At 33.8% G+C, this 25,349-nt stretch overlaps 1 protein-coding gene across 1 annotated transcript in view; it reads left to right on the top strand.

The window, feature by feature from the left end:
- Positions 1 to 1,429: 1,429 nt before the first annotated feature.
- The window catches only part of LOC127864275 (uncharacterized), a 254,509-nt gene continuing 230,589 nt past the window's right edge, over positions 1,430 to 25,349 (top strand). The window contains exon 1 of the mRNA XM_052403945.1: positions 1,430 to 1,505. The gene's annotated coding sequence lies outside the window, so the exon portion shown is untranslated. The remainder of the gene's footprint in view (positions 1,506 to 25,349) is intronic.

Genomic DNA, 25,349 nt, shown 5'->3' with positions numbered 1-25,349 from the left:
ATGCAAACGTATCGTCTTCCGAGGATCTTCTTTAGAGACGTCTTAGTGAGTCCAATGAGACGTTCCCAAAAACCACCGTACCATGGTGCACGTTTGGGAATAAATCGCCACTCTGTTTCCTTTCTGCTGAGCTCCTCTTGTACGACATGGGAGTTGAATAGCTTCTTAAGGTGATTAGCAGCAGCAATATAAGTCGTAGCATTGTCTGATATCATCACCATGGGCCACGACTTCCGGCTGGCAAATCTCCGAAACGCTTGAAGAAACGAGTCGGTTGATAGGTCTTGTACAACTTCCAAATGGACGGCTCTTGTTGATGCGCATGTAAAAAGGCAGATGTAGCATTTCGTTTCACTTCCGGTAGCGTTCTTTACAAATAATGCGCCAGTGAAATCTACACCTGTGACATTCACAACAGTAAGATTAACATTAGCAATAGTAACTTTGGTATTGAACCATTGAATTTTGAGACATAAGTAATAGCTTATACTAAGTTCTTTTAAATATGGAGTAATTGAACTATTAAATCTAACTTTAACTACCGTATTACGTTTAGAGGAGCATCATTGAATTTTTGACATCCATTGTTTTCTATTATTTGACTACGCTACTTTGTCAAGACTGTTAAATCCGATGAATATTAAGTTTTATTGAATGTATCGGAAGTATGCATTTTGTTTATCAGTACTCAGTTATAACCGTTTATTGTGAATAAACCCGTTGAACATTTCGTATCGGAATTGCGTTGTGAATTTATAGTACCACGGCACGCACAATACTACAAAAACGAAAGAAGAGCTAAATGTCTAAAAAAAAAACTTAATTAATTAATTGGGGAAATTATTTGTGGATGCGGTGCCGTTTGATAAAAAATACACGGTTGACTAGAAGCCGATTCTTATCATCCGGGGATGACTAGAATCCGATTCATGTCACCCTGGGGTGACATAAACTTGATAAAGCCGATTGTAGTCACAAAGGGTGACTACCGTCGGCTTGAAGTCACCGCAGGGTGACATGAATCGGCTTTTAGTCACCCCCGGTTGACTTGTGGGCCTTTTCAGGTCGACAATGACACAATGAGCTCTAATTACATACATTCAATAACTGAAACATGGGTTTCGCTGTTTTGATATATTCTGTTCTAAAATTTTGATACATCACTGTCAATGGAAAACATCTTTTGTGTACATCGTTGATTGGTTGTGAAATCATCAATTTTTTCTTCCTTTTTTACCAGTAAACAATCTAGTTTATATCAATATGGTACGTCGGCATTATTATTTATAAATCCGCAGTGAAATCTTTGTTTGATATATTATACATATGCCATTATTATTTGTGACCGGGTCGACTTTCTCCCGATTTGTTTAGTGTTTTATAACCCGTACTTATTATTTTAACATGATATTTTTGTGAGTGTAGTCACATGATCAAATCGGAGGGAAAAGCTGGCAGCCATTTGCCTGTTCTATAAAAAAAACGAGTCCAAGTTCACTCTAGTGGTCAGTATTGGTTCTTGTGTTTGGATTTTATTGTATGTAATTGAAAAGGGTTGCAATGCATCGTTTTCTTTGTATTTCGTTTGAGGCTTGAACCAGAGGCGCTCGATGTCAATGACAATGTTTTGTTAAGGTTCATGTAAACATAGCTCAAGAAACTTAAGCGTATGGTTGTTACTGGTTGAGTCGTGGGTTCTGTTTGATTCGTGGGTAAAGAAATCGCCTGAAATCTCGCGATAGAATGGTCGCACATGATGCAGTTCGTTACGGAAAAATGTTTTGACACGGTCACCATTTTTTTCCGATCAAAAATGCGTCAAAAACAAGTAAATAGTGTAATTCATCATAACTTGATAGATCGGTATGAAATATTTCCCCATTTATGTATTGTTCATATAGTGTTTCAAAGTAACACAAAATCGTTTATTTAGAAGTATTTACCATACTACATCGTCTGTTTACATTTTTTCACAAGAAATTAACCTGTCCTGCAAGGTCAGTTTAAAGGCTATTTATAGTATGCAAATCTTGAAATTCTGGCAGCCAATCAGAACCCACGAATTAACCGGAAGCTTATTTTGATGATGGTAGTTTGACACTATCAACACAGTCGATTATTTTGATGATAAAAGACGATAAACATTTGGAAAAAAGCAACAAATCTTAAAGAAGAAAGGTTAATTATTATTTTCATAATGAGTCATGGTCATATATTTATAAAATATTTGTAATGTAACAACTTTATGAAAATTACCCACGACTCAACCAGACTATAGCATACAGTTTATTTAGTATTGACAGACCTGTACGCTGAAGCTTACCCCGTATCGAAAGTCAACCAGGGAGCCGTTTCATCAACGATTTACGACTAGTTGTAAATTACGATTTACATAAATTACGATGTTTCAATAAAATCGCGTTTCATCAAGCAAATCGTAAATTAAAATTACACAAATTTCATACATAAATATACGACTGGGTAAGGGCACCCGTAAATTAACGTAATGGCGGTCTTTTTTGTCATACACGATGACAGGAGACGAAAAATTACCAATGCCAAGGCTTTTTAGGGAGAGAATTGTTCTCGAAAACCTAAGAGATGAGAACATTGCTTCGATATATCGTCTAAGTAAAGGCGGAATAGAGCGATTGTTGGTTTTGATCGGAGAAGACATAGCACCAACTTGCCGGCGAGCTCATCCCTTTCATTCCGTCGCTTAGGTATGTAAATAAGTCGAAGAAATCATTGATTTCAACAAATATAATTATAAAATTGTATTTATTTTCAAATAGCAAATAAGTAGAATTTAACCCAAAAACTTTAGAGTAGTTACCCTTTGTTTACTTAGCATTTGACAACAAGGATTTTGCAAAAAGGTTGAAAAATAAGTCATTGTTGTATATTTTCTTAATAAAAGCATTCGATGATTACCGGTATTAGTTTAATCATTTATTGTTGTGTTTCTTTACAAATGACTTTATGTTAAACTCATTCCATTTTGTGTCGACGTGTACTTATCGATGACTTTAAGTGCAGACTGATTTACCCCACCCGATAATGTTGAACTTGTAGTTGTTCTACTTCTAAATGTTGTGATTGAACAATACTTTACCTCGAAATTGTTGATTATAACCACATGAACATGAAAATGAATATGACATCATGATACTGTTAGAGTTTGCTATTTTTTAACAAGTTTATTGTATTGGTGAGTTAAGTAGATGCTGATGGTACCTTATGTATTAAATAATTGTAGAAAAATCACCATTATTGTTTCACTATTGGTCTCATTTGAGAATAATGTTGTTCGATTGGTCATTGTCAGCTTGGATACTACTTACCTGTACCCCGGGTACTCTTTAAGTATACTTACATGTAGAGCTAACCCTGTTACAGTTACAGGGGTTTTTTTTAGAAAAAGGGGAAGACGCTGGACGCTGGGTAAAAGGGGAAAATCGAGCGCGAAAGAGACATATTTGGGGAAAAAATAAAAACTGTTCATTTCAATGTCTATAACTCACCTACAGACTTCAGGGGTTTTTTTAGAAAAAGAGGCATGTCTCTGACCTTTTTGTTCTTAAACACATGAACAAGTATGATATTTAAGTCAAAGTCCTAAATAAAGTTGCAGGTGTAGATCTAGTAATGGGAAATGTTTTCAACTGTGGCCGGGGAACGATGTCAATATTATGATTTCAATTTCATGATGAATGGTTTGACGACCTAGATCTGCTACAGTATTGGAAGGGAAAGGTGTGGCAGCTGCCGATTGTCCACTTTCACTTTCACAATAATCCGACAGTATTAATCGATGTTGATTACATGTACCTCCGAATCCTGCTGGGTTTCAACGGTTTTTGATGATTCATTCTTAAAAAATGCGTCAACGCAATTAATATTTTCCGAGTCCGAACGTTTTATTTTGTTCGTGTATGAACGCCAATTGTGAGACTTTTTTTCTGTTTTAACGTTTATATCTTGGCTTTCACATAACCCGGATGAAAATTCGACTGGTTTCCGGTAATTAATTGACGAAACACCGTTTCTAGCGCAAGACCGGAATCCAGTAAAATAGTCACATGATTAATACGATTAGTTGCCCGGTTTCCATGACGTAATTTAAGAGCTATCCCAGATTTGAGCGTTCGTCGGGAGAGAGAGAGCGAGATCGTTGTACATGGTACAAATTGGATAAGTGTCGACTTCCCAAAAGAAAAAGAACATTTCTTTGAGAGTAAAATATTATATTTTGGTGAAAAAAAATATTTTTGGAGGGGAAAAGGTATTTTTAGGGGAAAAATTCTGGTAGGGGAAGACGCCAAATATCGGCGTCACTTTCTTAGTAAAAAAAAACCCTGAGTTAATATACTTTAACATAGCCGGAAATTTAATGCTAAATGGGTTGTTGTAGGCTTAATTTTTTATAATTATGTTCACATTAATATTAATAGTCTTTATATCATCGAAATTTATACTCAAAAAGCATGTCGATGCAGTTTTTTCAAAAGGTAAGTTTTATTTAGATAAACAATATCGCTTTACATTTATCTGTAGTGCACTGTACCACATCAGATTTTGGGCAGGAATACAACTCGGGTACAGTCTAATCAGGACCGGTTACGTTTAAGTATATTAACCTTACCCGAGGTACATGCAAGTAAGCTGTGAATAATCAATCGATCGTGAGTAAAGTAGATTGTACCTTATGTCTTTAATAATTGCAGAACAATTACTTTAATTATTTCTATATTGTTTTCATTTGATTACAATTTATTTATTTGTCAAATTCAATTCTGCAGTGCTATAAATATGCACCCCCCCAATCAAAAATTTTATTTCGTGCATATTGATGGGGCTTTTTTATTTATTTACTCCTTTTCTGCATTCCTCCCTTTTGTGTTGGTAATGTGAACATGAAATGATGAGCACTCTCATGTTAATGAATAACTTTTTTTATATATAGATTTTGGCATATTGCATATTGCCAAGGGAGATGTTTACTGAGGATTCCATGCCATTAATGTGCAGGCTGTTGCTGACGCCAGCATGAGGTAAATATAAATACAGTATTATGATTCATTACCCTATCATTAAATTTGGTATAAAAGCAGATAAATACCATAAAAAGGTTGAAATAAGCGTAATGCTTATCATCTTTGACATCTAATAATAATTAGTTACGTACATGCTCAAAAATCATTAACTACCACAATAAGCACCATAAGCACTGTGTGATGAAGCTTATGTTCTTTTATGTGTTAGCCAATGCAGCTATCAGTATTATCTTCAAATATTGTCTTAAGTTACATTATTTCATCTAGGTAACTAAAATATAGTGATTTGATAATATTTAAGCTAGTTTTGTGAAACTTATTGAGATGCTTTCCTACCTTAATCTAACAATATTAACTGTGGACTGCTGTTTTATCAAAGACAAAGCAACTGCCCAATAAAATATTTCAATTTACAGCAATATCTGAGCACCAATGATGAGGGTCATCTGCTGGGAGATAGTGGATATCCGTTAAGGACTTACCTGATGACCCCTTAACCTCATCCCTCCCATGCTGCGGAACAGGCCTACAATGACCATCTATGTAGAGGGTGGGTAGTAGAAAGGGCATTTGGAGTGTTGAAATCACGAGATTGGTAACATATTATATAGGTTGTGAAATATAAGTCTTATTAGTGCGAGATCAACTTACCACACAGTATTTAAATGAAGTATTAGTGCCAATCTCTTTCTTGTGCCTCACAGTGTCTTATATCAAACGTAACTTCTAAAGCTTGATAACGTACAACTTTAATTATCAAATTTTAGAATTTATATGTAAATTAACTTTTATTATAACTGAGGGTTGTTTGCATGTGTGAATATGATGTTTCATAAAAAATGTCCGTTTAAATAAACTGATGTTTTATTCATTTTATTTTTAATATTAAAAATTCATTTTGCTTATCCTCAGACTCTATGTATGAAATATTGTTTACTAGTGCATTTAAATGATATTGTGCATTAATAGTGAATACAGGCACAAATAAAGTGTTTTGTAGGCTATATATTATATATAATTAATATTGACATTAAATTAATGTCAATGGTATCAGGACAATTTAGTCACTTAGACAAATGTCTATGTTAAAGAAATACTTTTGATATTTGTTTAGATATCTGCATGCCACTGGTGGATGTTGGCCTTTCAAGTCCAATAAGTGCTGTGAAATATCAACTGTGTACATGCCCCTGCATAACCTGTGTCTGGATTCAAACATTCCACTGATAGAGGAATTGGTTGGAAACGTGATGGAACCGGAAGTTATGAACAACACACCAGTACATCGAGCAGCATGTGATAAGAGGCAGCAGCTGATCAAACTGTTTCATAAAAAATGTCAAAAAATTTTAGTTATAAATGTTAAAAAGTGATAGATGGCTTTAGTCTTCTCTGAATAGGCAGAGCTACACTACTCAGCCAAATGGCGTAAAGTTGTGTCATCGCTGATTTGGAAGGATTGGTATTCCTGGTCGTCTAGACACAATAGTTACAACAGCTGATGTTTGCATGTTTATAATTGTGTATGCATAATTTGTCTAATATTTACTTCAAGGTTATAGGTTTGTGAAAGAAAAAAATGCCAAGGGTCTGAGAACCAATAAAAAAGTTATGTGTTAGATATTACCAAGTGCTTGATTTAATATTTATTTTTAAGGGAACTTTTCCTAAATTTTGGCAGATATTTAAGTTTTTCATTAAACGCTTTTATATTGATACATGTAAACACTGGATCTAAAAAGCTCCAGCAAAAAAAGAATACAATTAAAGAAAGATAAAAAGTAACTCCTAAAGGGCTCAAACCACTGACCCCTGAAGTAAAATCCTCACACTATGACCACTTGTCCGTCCATGTTGATTCAATGAGTGATGTATTTTACACTTTATATAAGCAATCCTCATCGTGTCACAAAATATAACGACAACAACAGAACTCTACAAATATTCAATCGTCGAGTGTTGCAGCAGTTAGTTGCAATGCTTTAAAATTGTCAAGTTTTTAAATCGTCAAAAGATGCATATAATGGATATTTTAGAGCATGGTAAATGTTAAGTATTACGGTTTTCTCACAAATATCATAACTACAAAAAAAGTTTGCGAATCTTAAACTTATTTTTTTTAATTTAGTCAATTTACCAAAACTGGAAAAGGTCCCTTGAATATTGAACAGTTATCTGAGCTCCAGAAAAGATCATATACTCAAAGTACTTTTCCCCATTAACAATTCAAGTGATATTTTACCCACTGACTTTCGCTCTAAAAGGTGTTCTCTGTAATGAACATTCTCAAAGCCACATTAAAACAAGGGCTGTTAGTAAAACATGCATGCCCCCCATATGGGCTGTCAGTTGTAGTGGCAGTCATTGTGTGAATACGTTTTTTGTCACTGTGAACTTGACCTTTGACCTAGTGACCTGAAAATCAATAGGGGTCATCTGCCAGACATGATCAATGTACCTATATAGTTTCATAATCCTAGCTGTTAGCATTCTTGAGTTACCATCTGGAAACCATTTTACTATTTCGAGTCAACGTGACCTTGACATTTGACCTAGTGACCTGAAAATCAATAGGGGTCATCTGCAAGTCATGATCAATGTACCTATAAAGTTTCATGATCCTAGGCGTAAGCATTCTTAATTTATCAATTGGAAATCATTTTACTGTTTCGACTCACTGTGACCTTGACCTTTGACCTAGTTACCTGACAATCAATAGGGGCTATCTGCCAGTCATGATTAATCTACCTATTAAGTTTCATGATCCGAGGCCTAAGCTTTCTTGAGTTATCTATCATCCGGAAACCATCTGGTGGACAGACAAAATAGAAGTTTTCCAGTATATTAGATTGTTTCTGAATGTATTTACTAAACTTTACCCCTTTATGATTCTCTGTTCAATTATTTAGTCATCTACCGTTAAAATATGTTGTTTACCTGTGCATTTTTTTTGTATTTTTATTGAAATGTTTATCATTATAATGTTTATGGTATTTGATAACAGTTGCTATGACACTAGTTTTCAATGAATAAAACACAAAGAACATTCACAAATATTTATTATTAATCAGGAAGTACAATATATTAACTGGGCATGGTATTATAATTCATATGACAATTTATATCTTACATGATAGTATGTGTAATAATAAGTTTCATGACTCACTGAACACCATCACATGTAAAATCAATTAAAAGTTCAAGAAACAATTGAGCATTTTAAAATAATTTTTTTTTTAAAGAGAAACCAGTTCCTCATGATAACATGTATTGCTTATGCCCCTCTGAATGGCATATCTTTCCCTTGACGCCATCAACATCTCCCCGAGTTGTAGTTAAACTGTTGCTTCATTCTCCCCATGTTGCTGCAAGCAGATAAATTTACTAGTTTATACATTTAACAGAACTTAATATTAAATACACAACATATGACACTATGGTCATAATAAGTTACATGACCTGGTTTTGTTTCTGAAAGTTGGTTTTTGTATTGCAAAATTAACCTAGCTTTCTGAATTTAAACTCAACATTTGTGTGTGACACTAATGCTCTACATTCCAATTTCATTTTTAAGTACATTGATGTCGAAAGAATTAAATAAAAATACCTTGACACACAAGTTCATACCCTGGTAAATAGGTTACCGGTAATAAAGTTAAATGAAAAAAAGGCAGCAATACATTATCCCCATAAAACAGAGTACAATGAAAAACAAGAGCACCGCATAACAGGTGTGAACGCTCGGCTGCGGGTGCATTTTTTAACGAATGAAAGCTTGTCAGAATTATTTTAAGGTCACAGTGACCTTCACCTTTGACCTAGTGACCCTAATATGGGTGAGGCGTTTAGAACTCATCAAGGTGGAGCTGCATATGAAGTTTCAAAGTTATAGGTGGAAGCACTTTGATTTTATGGCCAAAGTTCAATACATTGACAAAATGTTAAGGTTTGAGCATGACGCGGACGACACGACACGCTGGCTATGACAATACCTTGGGTTTTCTCTGAAAACAGCCCAGCTAAAAATTGAAAACATAAATTGTTACATTTTAATTGTAGGAAATAATAAGCAGTCAGCTTTACTATAATCTATAGAAAAAAAACTAATAATTACTATTTGTTGCTTCTGCCTTCAGTTTTATGTTTTAACGTAGCTGAGTGTCAACTTCTGTTTGAGTTTTGACAACCGTGTTCTCTGTCCATTCAATTTTGGTCCTTCAGCCAGTAATAACATTTGTTTTCTGGAAAAACAAAGAAATGGAAACTGCATTTGTGATCTTTACATGTAACACAGTTTTGCAGAGAAAGCAATATAAATCAATGTTGATTATTTACATCTTGTGAATTAACACTATAATAAATTATTGTGGACAATGATATTTATTTAATGCTTTCCGGTGGTTTATAGAGAAATATCAGTGGATTAAAATTGATAATTTCACTGTTTCAAACAATGAAAATTATCAGTGAGAATTATCGATAATTTTCACTGTTTATTGTGAAATGACGTCATTTATTTGACAAAATGACAACATAATCCCAACGACATTCTTAAGTAAAACTCTTTAACAATGTATATAAACTGCGAAAAAAGCATAAAATAAAAAGAAAATTTGTTGGATTTGGTGGAATATCGTTTTTAATTCACTGCGCCACTTGTGAAAATATCATTGTCTATGATCACTCGTGAACTAAAAACGATAATCCACCGAATCCAACAAATATCCTCTATATAATAGACAAACAAATAGCATTCTCAATGATATGACATTTGTAATTACTAAACATGTTGTGTCATGTGAATCTAATACCTTATTGAAATAAAATATTTGATAATTGAACACAAAAATGCTGACATGACAAACTTTCAATCCATGATGTCTTGTTATTGTCAGCCTGAATTCCGATTGGTCTATATTAAATTATATTATTAAACTGTTAATTGATCTACAACACAGTCGCATTTCTGCATAGAAAGAACAAAAGAAGTTATCTTACCAATATATTTTTATTCGTGGATAAAGAAAATAAGCAAAAAATAATCTTCATTCTTGTAAATATCAATTGCCGCCTTAGAGTCTTTTGATGATTTTTGCTTTGGCAGACACTTGGCTGAAATAATTCGCGTTCAGATTTATCCTGAACGCGAATTTTTTCAGCTGTCTTCATTCATGACCAACAAGTTCTCAACTCACATTTCAAACCGTCTCCATCCAAAATAACTTCTTTTTGCGTTTAGTAACGGAAGGCCGTCACTAAAACGCTTACGGGTTATGCATACAATATAGATAACGTTGAAAACTGCATACGATATGAACAAAGAAGGAAATTGCATACGATATGGACAAAGAAGGAAAATGCAGACAGGCTTTAATAAAATGGATTTAAATCATTATTTACACGTCACTAAGATGCGCAACACTTGTAAATGTGATATTTTATTAAATATAGTAGCATTATTATCCATTATTATCCATAGTACCGATAGTTTAATCAAAAAGAAAATATTTAAAACCGGTTGAAGTCCGTGGGTAATATGTTACGGGTGTAATTTTTCGTTGTTTTTTCTTTGCAATTTCATATACAATTAAAAAAGACAGGAAATGTATAGGTATTTCTGCGTTTTTATATAAATGACACGCAGACGATATAGAGAACGCTGAAAACTAATATATATTTCCACTTTTTTTAAAGAATTAACGCACACAATCCATGTTCTAAGAAAAACAACACAAAACATCTAACTTAATGATTAATATCCGGTCACACGTGTCATATGGCTTCAACAGGTGTTAACATTTTCTATACTGGTCTCGAAAAATATATCCACAAACCCCCTGCGCGACACCATAGCAGAAGTGTTGAATATACTTACTCTGCAGTACTTGTGTTTTTATAGCAAAAATTTTTTTTCCACTTTTTGCCCTTTATACACAAGTTAAGTGTCAGCAGAGCTGGCAGGTGGACTCCATAGTATTCGAGTTAAGAGACCCCATGCTAATTAATATCCATCATTTTCCGCAACAATTATCAGTTTGATGTGACGATAATCTAGAATGTGTTACAAATGCTGTCGTTATTTAACAACTCGATTTGTATCTAAGAACAGAGTTTAAATGTATAAATAACTGTAAATCATTGTATTTATTATTTAAATAAGAACATAAATTAATTTTGTATATTACTCGCCGACGGGAATAAGTTAGATGTACATTGCTTATACATCTTCTCATTATGTATACACACACAGTAACATTTATCTGTCAACAAAACAATTGGTTAGATTAACAGCCACTAAAAATAAAATTTTAACACAAAAAAGAAGTGCCGTCTGTTCGGATGTGTGTAATGACCGTACAATATGATTTATTTGTTTAATAAAAAAAAATATGTGGTAAGAATCCGAGCACCTAGGACTATAAAACAACAGAACAGCTACGAGAATTTAAATTCCAGTTAGAGCATAATTTGCTTTATGTTATAAGATATATGTATAATATAATATAACATTTTTAGCAGTATAGTTCTTACCCCGCACGTTTAAAACGACAGTCAATATATATTTATTTAATGAAACAATATTAGAACGTTGGAATAAAATACTAGAGACTCGATCTGTGAAAAGGGGTTTAATGTACATGTGCGTGAAGTGTCGTCCTAGAATAGATTGTGCTGTCCGCACAGGCTAATTAGGGACGACACTTTCCACATAAACTCGATTTTTGCTTAGAAGAGACTTTCGTTAAACGAAAAATGTCATAAAAGCGGAAAGTGTCGTCCCTGATTAGACTGTGCGGACTCCACAGACTAATCTGGGACGAATCTGTACGCACATGCATTAAAACTCATTTTCACCGAGCAGGGCTCATTATGTATTTGCTAATATTTATTTCAAATGTTTCGAATGTGCATTTTCCTGTTGCTCATATGGAATAATAAATATAATTCAAAGTTTTCAAAGTATATCGGCAAGCTGTTAGTTAACATGGTAACTAATAGAATAAGGGCATACTCGAAATGGTAAAAAATTTTCTTCATGTATCTACTTTAAAACGTTAAGCATTTGGTGTAAACTTTTATGTAAAAATGAGATAATTAAATAATAACTTGATAGAACAGTATCTAATTAGTGTTCACAGTTTACAAAACAATAACAATTTGTAATAACTTGTGAGCTTACTTATAAGAGAATGTCACAAATATCAAACAAACAGTAGTCTATACGATAAATCATCGTATATTGTGAAAAAGAGTTGTTACATGAAAAATCTGCAGTATAGGGTAGGTAACATAAAGGTGGGATTATGATAGTGATAATGATAATACTAATAATGATGATTATATCAATCACGGTGATAATGATAGTGATGATTATACAGCTAGGAAGGGCAAATAGTACGATAACACTGAACATTAGGGGTGGTACCTAAGTCATAAGTCTACAAATTCAGTTTATTTTACACGCTATGGCATTTCCTATGTACAATACATACATGCACATGCACTTGTGTAGTGATTAAAAACTATTGCAATATCCGTTTCAAAATTGTAGTATGATTGAACGTACGTAGGTCCCCATACTATAAATAGGGTACTCGCCCATCGAAAGTTTGGGAAGGTAACCGTAGAGAAACTTTTAAGCGATTAAATAGTACGATTATACGTTTTATCGAATTCAGTTCATAAAATTGCTAAACGCTAATGTGTACAACTCTTTATGATAGAAAAAGTTTTATAAAATTAAACAAACATCTATATTATAGAACTATTCCGACAATTCGTAGAAATTCTGATGGTTATTTAGGCCAAACAATGTTATTAATTTCCACTTACATAGACAAAAAGTAGGAGAGATAGGTCGTTAGCTTGTTTTTACTATTCAATTGAATAAGAATTATTTATTAATATACAAATGACATGAATTCAACTTTCAAATCTCTGTATAATCTCTCTGGTGTACGGAAGAAACCCCCTCCGGAAAAAACCCCCTTCGCTAAAAACGGCAGGGCGGAAGAAACCCCCTTTCATAGTTTGCATACGCGGAAGAAACTCCCTCGCTAGTTTTGCATAGGCGGAAGAAACCCCCTCGCTAGTTTTGCATAGGCGGAAGAAACCCCCTTCCATAGCGGAACAAACCCCCTTCCAGACGATTTAGTTACATTCAAACGCACGGTAATTGTTTACAGAAATTCACTTTCATTTTCAGAAAGTTCCCGGGAAGCATGATTGCATGATTCAAATTTTTTTTAAAGACGAATGCTTCGGTTATTGAAGGAAAATATGTACGAAATATCTTCGTCACTATCGGCTCTGGGCGCTAATTTTGTGTTTTTGTTATTTTTATCAATCTAGTACGAGTTAACGCATATAAAATGGTATAATCTCACTGAAACGATTGCAAGACAAATTCACACGAGCATCTCATCATTAACAACTTGTGAACATACGGCCGGTACACCTCTTTACTCAGCACATAACAGTTAGGAAAAAGATTTTCGCACCTTCATTTAAATATATAAAAGGTCCTTTAATGTACCGGCTATTGTAGATAATGATGAAAAGGTTTGTCATGATCGGCGCCTTTGCGGCTCGTGTAAAGTTATGTACAGTTTTGTTTAATTACATTAGCATTCGGCTTTAATTGTGTGATTTTAGGGAATGATTTGACACACTCCCGTAAGTTGGTGTTAACGCGTTTTTAATACGAAACACACTTCCGAATGTAAATATTACCGCAACGTTGAAATATTTTTGCAGTGTAAATTTTATTTTGTGTTGACTCTTTTTCTCAATAAAAAGGGCGCGAAAATTATGCAGCATAGAAAGCGTGGGTGTATTGTGCGTTGTAACAAGCACACAACTAGTCAGGGGATTGATGCATGTTCGGAGGGAATATTTCATCAAGTCTATGAATAGTCACTTATGCCGAAATTTATTTGATACAAGAAAAAAAATGTCAAGGTTTGTGTTAAAGAAATTATTGAGAGCTTTTATCGTTAATATTTACCAGAAAGTGCTTTAAAAATGTTATAAACGGGATTATCGGGAAATGAATATAAACTTGAAAAGTAGCAAGCATGCAGTAATAGAGTCGGGTTGAAACGGATGTATTGGGTAATCGTTCGAGTCGGGATTTTACTACCTCTGCGGGAAAGACTTAACACTTAGGAAGGGGGTTTATTCCGCCCCTCTGAAAACACGAAGGGGGTTTATTCCGCCTGTCTGAAAACTCGAAGGGGGTTTGTTCCGCATATGCAAAACTAGCGAGGGGGTTTCTTCCGCGTATGCAAAATGTGAAAGGGGGTTTCTTCCGCTATGCCGTTTTTAGGGAAGGGGGTTTCTTCCGAAGGGGGTTTATTCCGGTAATCTAATCTCTTTCGTCACTTGTTGGCAAATTACAATTATTAAATTTAGATAATATGATCGCAAAATATACAGCTGGTTAATTAAGTGTAATAAGCAAAAATGATGAAAACTTAACATGGAATACCAAAATAAACTTTGGGGTTCGTTGGGGAACCAGTAACTTGTTAACCTCTTATACTTCTCGTAAAATTAGTGATAATTGATGTTTTTTAGGGTTCACTAGAAATAATGTTTTATCTGTCTAATTTGCAAATGTAATACCTTATGTGTATTAAACTTATTATAAACGTAAATGTTACCATTTGATATATGTATATAAAGTTTTAGTGTGTAATAGTAAAAGTAATTACCAATAATTGTGGCAAAAGTAATTTTCATGTACCTTATTTTGATACAACCTTAAACGATATGTATCTAGTGTCTTGTATTATTTTAATACTATTTTAATACCCGATATGTATCAAAAATAGACACAGCGTTTTTAAAGAAGACAGATAAATAAGCAGGAGATCTATCAAATTCAGCAACAACATTTATTTCAGCAATGAAGCTTACAATAAAGCTTCTAGCATAAAATAGTAAATGTCTGTTTTTAGATATATTCCGTAATGGAAAAAAATACTGATTGATAATGCTACAAAAATCAAAAAGTAAACTCACTGATCGCCTTCCCTAAATAATTCTGTAATTGTTGTTTTGAGAAATAAAATTTTGTGAGCTAAATGCTGTTACAACTTATGTACTGTTTTATGTGGCCTGTGAAACAAATAACAATATATTCTGTTCTGTTCTATAAATATACCTCTGGTTCAGTTGATTGTATTTATTATTTTATAAAGGAGTCAGCAAACTATTAAAATAAAATTGGTAGATTTTTGTATAAGCGTTTACACGCCAAATTCGATTTTTTAAATACTCGGAATAAAATTCTCATTATATTATTAATTTGAAAATGAGCAAATAAAGAAATATAGAAATGTAATTATAATTGTATATTTGGTAAAGATATTTCATTCTCCATTTATGTAATACCACTTATGATGTTGTGGTTGTTGTTGTTATAAAACCACTTGTTTACAATGTATTTAATATAAGAGAGACGGACATACTTTATTAACTTGACGCAATGGTAATATCGATTATTTAAGCATTCTTACGTGATTTACATATCATCAAATATTTTATGAAAATATTAAAGTAATGTAAAGCTGTTTGATTTAAATCAGAATGAAGATGTATAACATATTCCTGTCAGTTGATATACTTTACAAATGCTTTTATTTGCCTTTATATATATATCAGCAAAAGGAGTTAATTAATAAAGTATCAATCCTGTGTATTATCTCCGTTCATTGAAAAATACAGCGTCAATAAATGACAGACCCCAGCATATCCACATTATGCGTATAATCCTCATAAGCTCTCAACGGACCTACCACTGGGTTAATGCATTTTTTTCCTGTGCACCTGTTAGTTTTGATCACCGATAATGATCGCTGCTCTGTGACCACAGCAGGATATCAATGAACGGGGATAATACACAGGATTGGGGCCAATAGTGAACCAAATAAAGTACATTATTGTTGTAACTATGTACTGCATAGCTATTGAAGATTGCAAAATGGGTCTTTTGAACTGGGATTCATGTGTATTTTACTGTAATGTAACTTCTAAATGATTTTGGGGTTTCAGATATAGTTTTATATTATAACAAAATAAGTAGTTCTTTGTCGTTTAAGAACACGTATACTACATATACAATATTATCACATTCTATATACACTTATACAATTACTATTGCCAATTCATTTTGCGATATGTTGTCTGAGGAAGGACATTTGTTGCACGCTTTAGGATTTTTGCATCCTCTTTAAGTATGAATATTTTGATTTTTGCATCCTCTTTGAGTTTCACAGTGAGTGATTGACTAACTATGCGATTTACTTTTCGACGGTGTGATCGACTGACTGCGCGACTGTTTATGTAAGCGAGTGCCTGACTGTAAGAATGTTTGAGGGACGGACTCACTCCGCGAATGAACATGCGATTTACTGACAGTACGAGTTTACAAGTGCGCGATTGAAATACAGTTACACTGATTGAATAATTTGGCTATAACTTTTTTCATCAAACGCCATAAAACTGATAGAATGTAAAGAATGTATGTGATCTACCGTAAATTCGGCTAATGAAAATATTGAGCCGGAGGAAACTCACTAATTGACTTACTGTAAGAATGGGATTGATGGACTGAATATGCGAAAGAATGCGAAAGAAGCTGTGAGTGAGTGACAAGTGGGGTTACTAGATTAACCGAAAGCGCGCGCTTTCGGTATCGGTACCGAAAGCGCAAAATAATTACCGAAAGCGCATTGAATACGTGCGTCCGTCCGTCCCTTCTTCGTTAAGGCCGGGTTTCCATGTCTCCGCGTCCGCGTTCTGTGTCCGTGTCCGCGAAAAAAACGAACTGTTTGAAATCTGCTGGAGCGATTCCATGTATCCGCGTTCCGCGTCCGCATTTTTCGTCCGCGAATTGCGTCCGTGAAAAATCGCTCGGTGAGCGATTTTTCACGGACGCGGACTCAGTACACGGACGGAAGTGAACATGAATGGTCGACTTTCAAGCATAAATATTAGTGAAAAAATAATATATTTAGTAAGGGATCACTCTGAAATATACAACCAACGTAAGAAAGAATACAAAGACAAAGACATTGCATCAAACAATTCGAATATATATCGTCTACACTCTATAATCGCTTTTCAAAAGACACAGTATATATTTCAAACAAGATATAACGCTATAAGAAGTCGCTATTTATGTTCTTTTTTGTCTATGCGGGTTCACATTCAAGTTTTAAAGTCTGTAATACGAATAATCAGTAATGTTTATCAATATAACTATGCTAATTGTCATTAATTCAGCTTGTCCAGAGTGGCTTATCAGCTAGTTTCGGCTTTCTGTACTGTGGTGTTGGAGAAATTAGCTGATAGCGGTATGAAACATTGAGATATTTAGGATTTTTGTATACCTTGGGTTATAACAGTATTTAAATATTTTGTTAATAATTATTAATAACTTACCAAGGTCCTAAACTCTTCATCGTTCAGCTCTAAGTCTCTAATAAGATGGTAGTATGTACCGTAATTTTGACGGTTTCTTATGATGACACGTGACAAGTACCTATGTCTGCGTTTCCGTCTACTAACTTGCAGTGCTGCCGCAGCATAAAAAATGTGTGCTCTTCTAATAACGACATCCTAATCCAAGTACCACCACGTTTGGAATGAGCTTTTTACACGGAAAGGCTTAAATAATAAGCGGATGCATGGAAACGATACTCCGTGTCCGTATACGGAACGCGGACACGGAACGCGGACCCGGAGCGCGGACACGGATGCATGGAAACCCGGCCTAATCCGTCCGTCTGTTCATTCGTCAATTCGCTAATCCGTCCGTTCGTTCGTTCCTTCGTATGTCCGTCCCTTCGTCCGTCGGTCCATACGTTCGTGCGGCCTTTCGTTCGTACATAACATAACATGAACTTTGTTCAGTCTGTGCGTCAATGTCACCTATCAGCCTTATCGTTACTGTCTCTCATAACGCCCCACTGTGGTGTGGTCTTATGTCAAATATATCTATCTTGGTCTGATGTGCGGATGTAGTATCTTTAAATGCGGAACATGTAATACAATAATTAATTCAAGCACTTACACTTAACAAAAAAACACGATATTTCTTTATTTCCGTTATCAGTTTAAAAATGATGGTATTACTAAACAGTAAAACAGATTAATGCACTTGGCCGCTAGATGAATAATGTTATACAATTATTCTGGGCAAATTTATTATTTCAAAACATTTTTAGTTGGCAATGTTATTCACGTCCAATAAATATATCAGTTCTTCTTATCAACCAGATGCCAGTTGTCTGCTACTGTTTCTTATCATAATTGTATATATTACAATACACCATCAGCGGCCGAGCGCAGAATACTGCGCTTGGCCGCTAATTTTTGTTGTGTGGATTGCATCAAATTAAAGGTCAAATTCCGATTAAGTGCGCGTGCCATTGAACGTTAAGTTAAGCGAGAGATGGGAATTAAATTACCGTACACATAATTAAGAACTGAAACTATTCTGTCAGCTTGATTTATAAATCATGTTTCATCGCGCCAATATATTCATTATTTCAAAAATTGTATATAAAAGCAAAACGATTGAAATTATGTCCGAAACCCAGCTTTTCACATAAAATGACCTTGAACATAACGCCAGCAGACCCGATTGAATACACCTCATTTATTCCAATCAGGTAAATAACAAATACAATAATAAAACAGGGGAAGTCTACACTTTGTATTAGCAACCTGCTGTGATGATCCCTATCTTGTCAGCTCAATACACAGACACCTGGCTACCGTACTGGAAAAAAAGGATGAACTGCCAAAATAACTGATTTCATTTATTGCTAAACTGTTGTGTACATTTTAAATTAACAACGAGAATGGATCAATATCACCGTTGCACATTTTAATTAATTTCACAGTAATCTGTTCTTTAAATAGTGATAGCCTAATGAAAGACGGCGCTAATAAAGAATAAAGTGTGAAGGTGGATATTAAGAAATAAGATCCATTTTCGCATGACACTGGCAGTATAGAATGTAGTCTTATATAAATAAAACACTTTTAAGACATGGATAAAAGATAAATAAGACACATTTGAATCTCTCATTTCTTAAAAAAAATAAGCACGTAGTCACAAATAAATAAGATACGTTTAAGAAACAGAAAAAAATATATATAAGATACATTTGCATATTTCATTTCTTTAAAAAAAGCTCGTGAATCTGAAGCAATACATTTAGTTCTTACACATTATTCTAAAAGTCGACAGACAACATAAGTTCAATGAGGGAACCACAATTAAATAAGATCCATTTTCGCATGATACTGGTCTAACGAATTTTTCAAACATTCAATTAATAGAGAGCAATATCTGGCTGTCATCATCGAACCTAAATTTGGTTGCAATAGAAGTCAAAATTGATGTGTAATGTTTTGTTTTTCAACTTCTTGCTCCAGAAAATGTTTTTTATTTACTTTCTCCATGTACATTAGTTAGTCCGTTTTAGCGTTATGATTAACTCAACAATAATGGTGAATTGAGTGTTTTTATCAAAGTTGTAACAACTAGCAAAATAACGGCGCACAGACATTTCACTTAACAAACGTAGTAGGTGTACGTTTCGGCGGCTACTGCGTCTGACTGCACTAAAATAATTACGCTTTAATATCAAATGATCAATTATATTCAAGTCACATAGAAGCCGCTCATATCTTATTGAGACGCAAGGTAAAGGGTGTTATAAATGGGCTTCAGTTATCTGAATCCGTACCTATGTTGTCCGAAGATAAGAGTCACTGGAATGTGGAAAAATTAATGGAACCAGTAACACAGCCTGCTTGCCAAATTCACTACACCCATAATTACCATTGGGTCGTGTCGATTTTGCATGATAATCAAATATTTCTATTGGACAGCTTAGGTAACGATCGTTCTAGAGACAGATTAATACCACATGGCCTTCAAATACAACTTTCAGTATTATATGGTAAAGACAAAGAATACATTGATATCACAATTCCGACCGTGATGAAACAAAACAATAATGTTGATTGTGGAGTTAATGCCATTGCCTTTGCTAACCAGTATTGCCTCAATAAGCAATTGGAATTCGAAATAATTTTTGATTCTTCTAAAATGAGATCGCACTTGATGCACTGCTTCGAGCAAGAAGAGATATCTCTTTTTCCGGTCACCCCAAAAACGTTAAGTAAACGTAGTATGCTTCATGTGAAACGCGAACGGATAAATAACTACTGTTTGTGTAATCTTCCCGAATGCGTTGACAATATGATTCAATGCGACCGATGTCCTTCTTGGTATCATAGATCGTGTATAAAAATACCATTGGATGTGTCAATGAATAATAAAGTTTTTGTTTGCATTAAGTGCAATGTAACTGACTGCTCAACTGACATACCGACCGCCTCCAATTAATCTAATATCGACTAAATATTTGTCACCGTAAACATAAAAACATCATTTTAAAACGACCACATCAGTCTAGCGCCAGCAAATAAAAATACCAAAAAATCGCGCGATCTATATACTTATACAAAATATAAGTACAATCCTATCACATAGCAGGATTTTGGTGACCGGTTGCCTTCGGTATTATGCCGTACGCCGACTCGCCAACGTCCTGCACTATCTCTACAGGCTAGTGTACATAACATGTGACTTATAATTTAATAGTTGTGCAATATAACTGTTAATGCATTTCCTTACTAACCTCTGTGTATCTATATCTATCCAGTAGTCGAACTCAAAATATCTAGAGTAGGGCGTACCAGTATGCATTTGTACATAATAAGGATGTTTCGAGTTATGTCAATATTGTTTCAGTATATTTTTATACTTAATTGTATCATGACATCAAGTTATACTGAAGTCGTAATTCTGCGTAAATTTCTTGTTCTGTACAGTTTTTGAAAATTGTTTTTTTTTTCCATAGTAACGAAGTAATGGTTAGGAGAAATACAAACTTGTTAAAACACTGTCATTTGTTAGACTTGTACTCGCGCGTTTCTGTTATGTTTTGCAGTCAAACCCATGTGTTACTGTCGTGCCATTCCAGTGGTGTCACGAGATTTCGTCAAACTACAAGAATGCTACAGCACGAAGAAAATACCAGAACATTGTGCTCATAATTTTCATAAGACAATTAAATGATTTTCACTTTTTCCATTCACCTATATTTATACTCGAACTGTTATTGTTATTGTTGATGTTTGCTTACAGTTTATACTTAACGATTGTTAGTAGCATATATTACAATATATGTTTGTACTGACCGTATATTTTAATAAGACTAATACTTAAATCCCATAAACTGTTGCTTGTTGTTTTTACAGCTTATTATAAAGTTATCTTTATTGTCGATAATGAGCCTTTGCACACACTTTTTCGAGCCAATGTTTGAAACTTAAACGGAAAAAAACGATCGCTTACATCTAATTTTACTTTGATTGTTCGTGTGCTCATACTGTTAAATGACAAATGGTCGATAAAGTGAAGTAAGATCAACAAATAATACCCACTGTAAGAACGTGACCGTCGCGTTTAAACGTGAACTCAACGAACGTTTCTATTGTGGTTCGCGAACGTTATCTACATCGTATGTGTTAAAACAATTTCTATCAATAACTGCATTAACCAAAATTAAAGTAATATTTTCATAAAATGATAATAGTTTATGACTTATTAGGCATTTTTCAAAGAACAGAATTTAAAACAAAGTACATGCATTTTTCAAAGATCAGAATTTAAAACAAAGTACATTAAAAAAATCTTCGTTAATATGTTGCTTTGAACCAAAACAAGAATCATCTGTGGCTCGGCACGAGATAAGGACACCACCATCTTGTCAAGAGATGACTTTTTCATTATAAAAGTGCAAAATCTGACAAATTAAAATCAGAAATTTTAGCTCTGACTTCTCAATAGGGACGAATTTGTGACACTTTTTATGTTTACTATTTAACACCGATTTTGATTAAAAGCAAAACAAGTATCATGTGTGGCTTGGAACGAGATCAGGACATCACCATCTTGTCAAGAGATGACTTCTTCATTATACAAGTGTAAAATCTGACACATTATAATCTGAAATTTGCGCTCTGAATTCCCAGGTGGGGACGAAGTTGCGACACTTGTGATGTTTAGTCTTTAACACCGTTTTCGCAAATTTTGTCAATAAAAGCCAAACGATTTTATGATATGTAGTGCATGTAATGACCAACCTTATGACTGTAAGCCTCGCCACAAATGCCGTTGTAAATGGTTAAACTGCTTAACACGTACATTGGGCCGCAAAATGTAACAGGCAAAAAAAAACATAATGATATCATGGATGAAATGAAAAGACAAATCCAGTGTATTTCATAAAAAAATAAGATGATTGAAAGGTCATTACATAACATAACATGGTATGTGTTTGTAAAACACAATACACAATGTCCCTTTTTGAGCGATTTTGACCCATATATTTGACCTTTGACCTTGAAGGATGACCTTGACCTTTCACCACTCAAAATGTGCAGCTCCATGAGGTACACATGCATGCCAAACATCAAGTTGCTATCTTCAATATTGCAAAAGTTATGATTTTGACCCATATATTTTACCTTTGACCTTGATGTTTTTGTAAAAAAAAGTGTGACATGTGCATAATACACCCCATTTAAAATCAATGGATGCAATGTAAAAAAGTACATTATTCACAGGGAGCTAGAGACAGACAGATTTGGAAACTAAAACGAGCAAATTCATTGACAATGTGTAAACAGTGCTGAGTGAACATAGAATTTCTTGTATTCAAAAGCTTGTGCAGAAACAACATAACATTTCTACATTATATTCCCTTAAAATACTTTATCATGCTTAATATTCATAATTATGGATGAAAGGCTGATTAAAAAACAGACACAAGATATACATCAATGCCATTATAACCACATATTCACCCTTACAAAAAAAACTGTATTTTTAAATTCTTTGATGAAAACTGACCTCTTAAGTCTTCAATTAAATACTTGATATGTTAAAAAGGTCCATCACAAGACAATTACTGGGCAATACATGTATATAGTCCGTGTTACCACCCACACACAGCTCAAACTGACGGTTAGATGTAAACATGGTACGGTAAGGTTGCACCAGGATCTTCCAGGTTCATTTGTGAAGATCTGCAATGAAAATATATAACAATGACTGATAATTTATGACTGCAACGTTCCACAAACACATCAATAATACATCAATACAGTGGTAACCACATGTTATTTTTCCCTTCATTGTTGTTTTCTTATTGAACTTAATATTTGTAAAAATAACACAACACATTATAAATCAAATGATACACTGTTATCAACATGAAAATAAGATTTTTGTTTTGTACATAATTTATTTCTGTTCCCTCCAGATATGCATAGTGAAAAGAGCTAAGGCATTTTTGTTTAATAAATTCTGTTAGTTTTTATCTAAACATCCGCATACCATGGATAAGATAATCAATAAATCATATGTTGTTTTTACTAATGGAAAAAATAGAATAAATAGTAAACACAAATGAGGTAAACAATACATGGTGTGAGTCATACCATACCTGCTAATTACAGTATAAGCACATCTTTTGGTACTATGTCGTTATTCCCAATCAGTATGTTATGATGTGGATCAGCTTTGGACACATGCCCCTACATGTATATCATTGGAGTTCTTCACTGAAACAACAAGATACAGGCCTTAACAAAATTATTGCAAAATATATATGTGTGGTTTTAATTATATTTAAACATAATATATTACAAATAAAAAAAAATGCCCGCACAAGTATTGAATCTGGTAACAATCTTACCAATATTCCAAAACATATGAGCAGACAACCTTTAAATTGTCTAAAACTGGAAACTATAGTCTCTAAAGTGACTTCCAAATTTGTGTTGTTCTACATTTTTTATTTCTTTTTTTGTTTTAACGAATCATTATTTTTGCGCATCACTGCTTTAATTTCAACTTGATCATGAACACTTAATTGACATTGATAACGCATTCATTAATCCTTTCAGTGCGGGAACCAAATTTTGAAGGCCTTTGCAAACAGTTTGGATCCAGATGAGACGCCACAGAACGTGGTGTCTCATCTGGATCCAAACTGTTTGCTTTTCTGATAGTATTTTTTGAAAAAAAAATCAAAAAATGCTAATTTCAGAAATTCAGCAGACGACATTTTAGCAGACGACGAATTTTCCAGCATGTAAAGGGTTAATTCTGGTGTTACAAATAGAATTGCGATTGCTTACAGTCCATTACAGGATTGCACACAGATGTTTAACACAAATTTTATAATACATGTACAGTCAAGTTACCATTACCGGATCAGTAGCGTAATAAAGTTGTTCTGGTGAAAAGCAATAAATGTTTTGAGACTTCTTTTACATCAGTTTGATTAAATATTACCTTTGCTCGCTGATTCAGCATATAGTTTTATTTTTAAACGCAGGCAAAATGTATTTGTGATACCTTTTTTTCGCTGCAGAATTCATGTATTAACAGATCAGTTGTAGCCATAACGGATCACGTGATCGAAACCACTCAGGGGGCTTCTACCACGCTATTTGAACTGTCGAAACATGAACTGTGTTGTTTACAATGCCCAAATTACATTGCCAGTTGTAAATTATATTCATTTGTTTTTGTTATAATTGTTTTCTATATGTGATTGAAAATGCTGTGTTCAAAATATCATCCAAAACTGACAACTATTTATCGGGAAGCGCATTCTTGAATATGAAAGTGATCCTCTATGGGTAATGATCCGGTAATGGTAACTTGACTGTATCTACTACAACCTAATTCCATATTCATTTGACAGTCTTTCAGCTATCAATTGATCAACAGTTATACAATCATCTTAAAAATAAATAAAGTGAAAGTAGAAAACTTTGAGAAGCATATAAGCACTAAAATGTATCAAAGATGTGTTACTTCAGTTGATGTCATTTTAAAATCGTATAATAAGAAATGATTTCAATCATTTGACAGATAAATTGTGAAGCGTTTTAGATTTTGACAACTGTGCAACAGACAGAAATATCCGCTAAAATCGTCATTATGAGAGCCAATACGTCTCATAAACACGTTATGATTGATGAAATATATTCTTTTTACAGGAAATGTTTTTTCCACATACTACTTCTTGAAGCAAACAAACTGAAAATCTATGAAAAAATATACCTTGGCAAAATCCAGAAAGTTTATCCGAAAATTAACAATGTTGATCTGCCATTCCATGC

The sequence above is a fragment of the Dreissena polymorpha genome, chromosome 1 (genome assembly GCF_020536995.1).
Source record: "Dreissena polymorpha isolate Duluth1 chromosome 1, UMN_Dpol_1.0, whole genome shotgun sequence".
NCBI classification, from domain to species: domain Eukaryota; kingdom Metazoa; phylum Mollusca; class Bivalvia; order Myida; family Dreissenidae; genus Dreissena; species Dreissena polymorpha.
The sequence above is the reverse complement of the archived record's forward strand: the minus strand, read 5'-3'. Positions and strand labels throughout refer to the sequence as shown.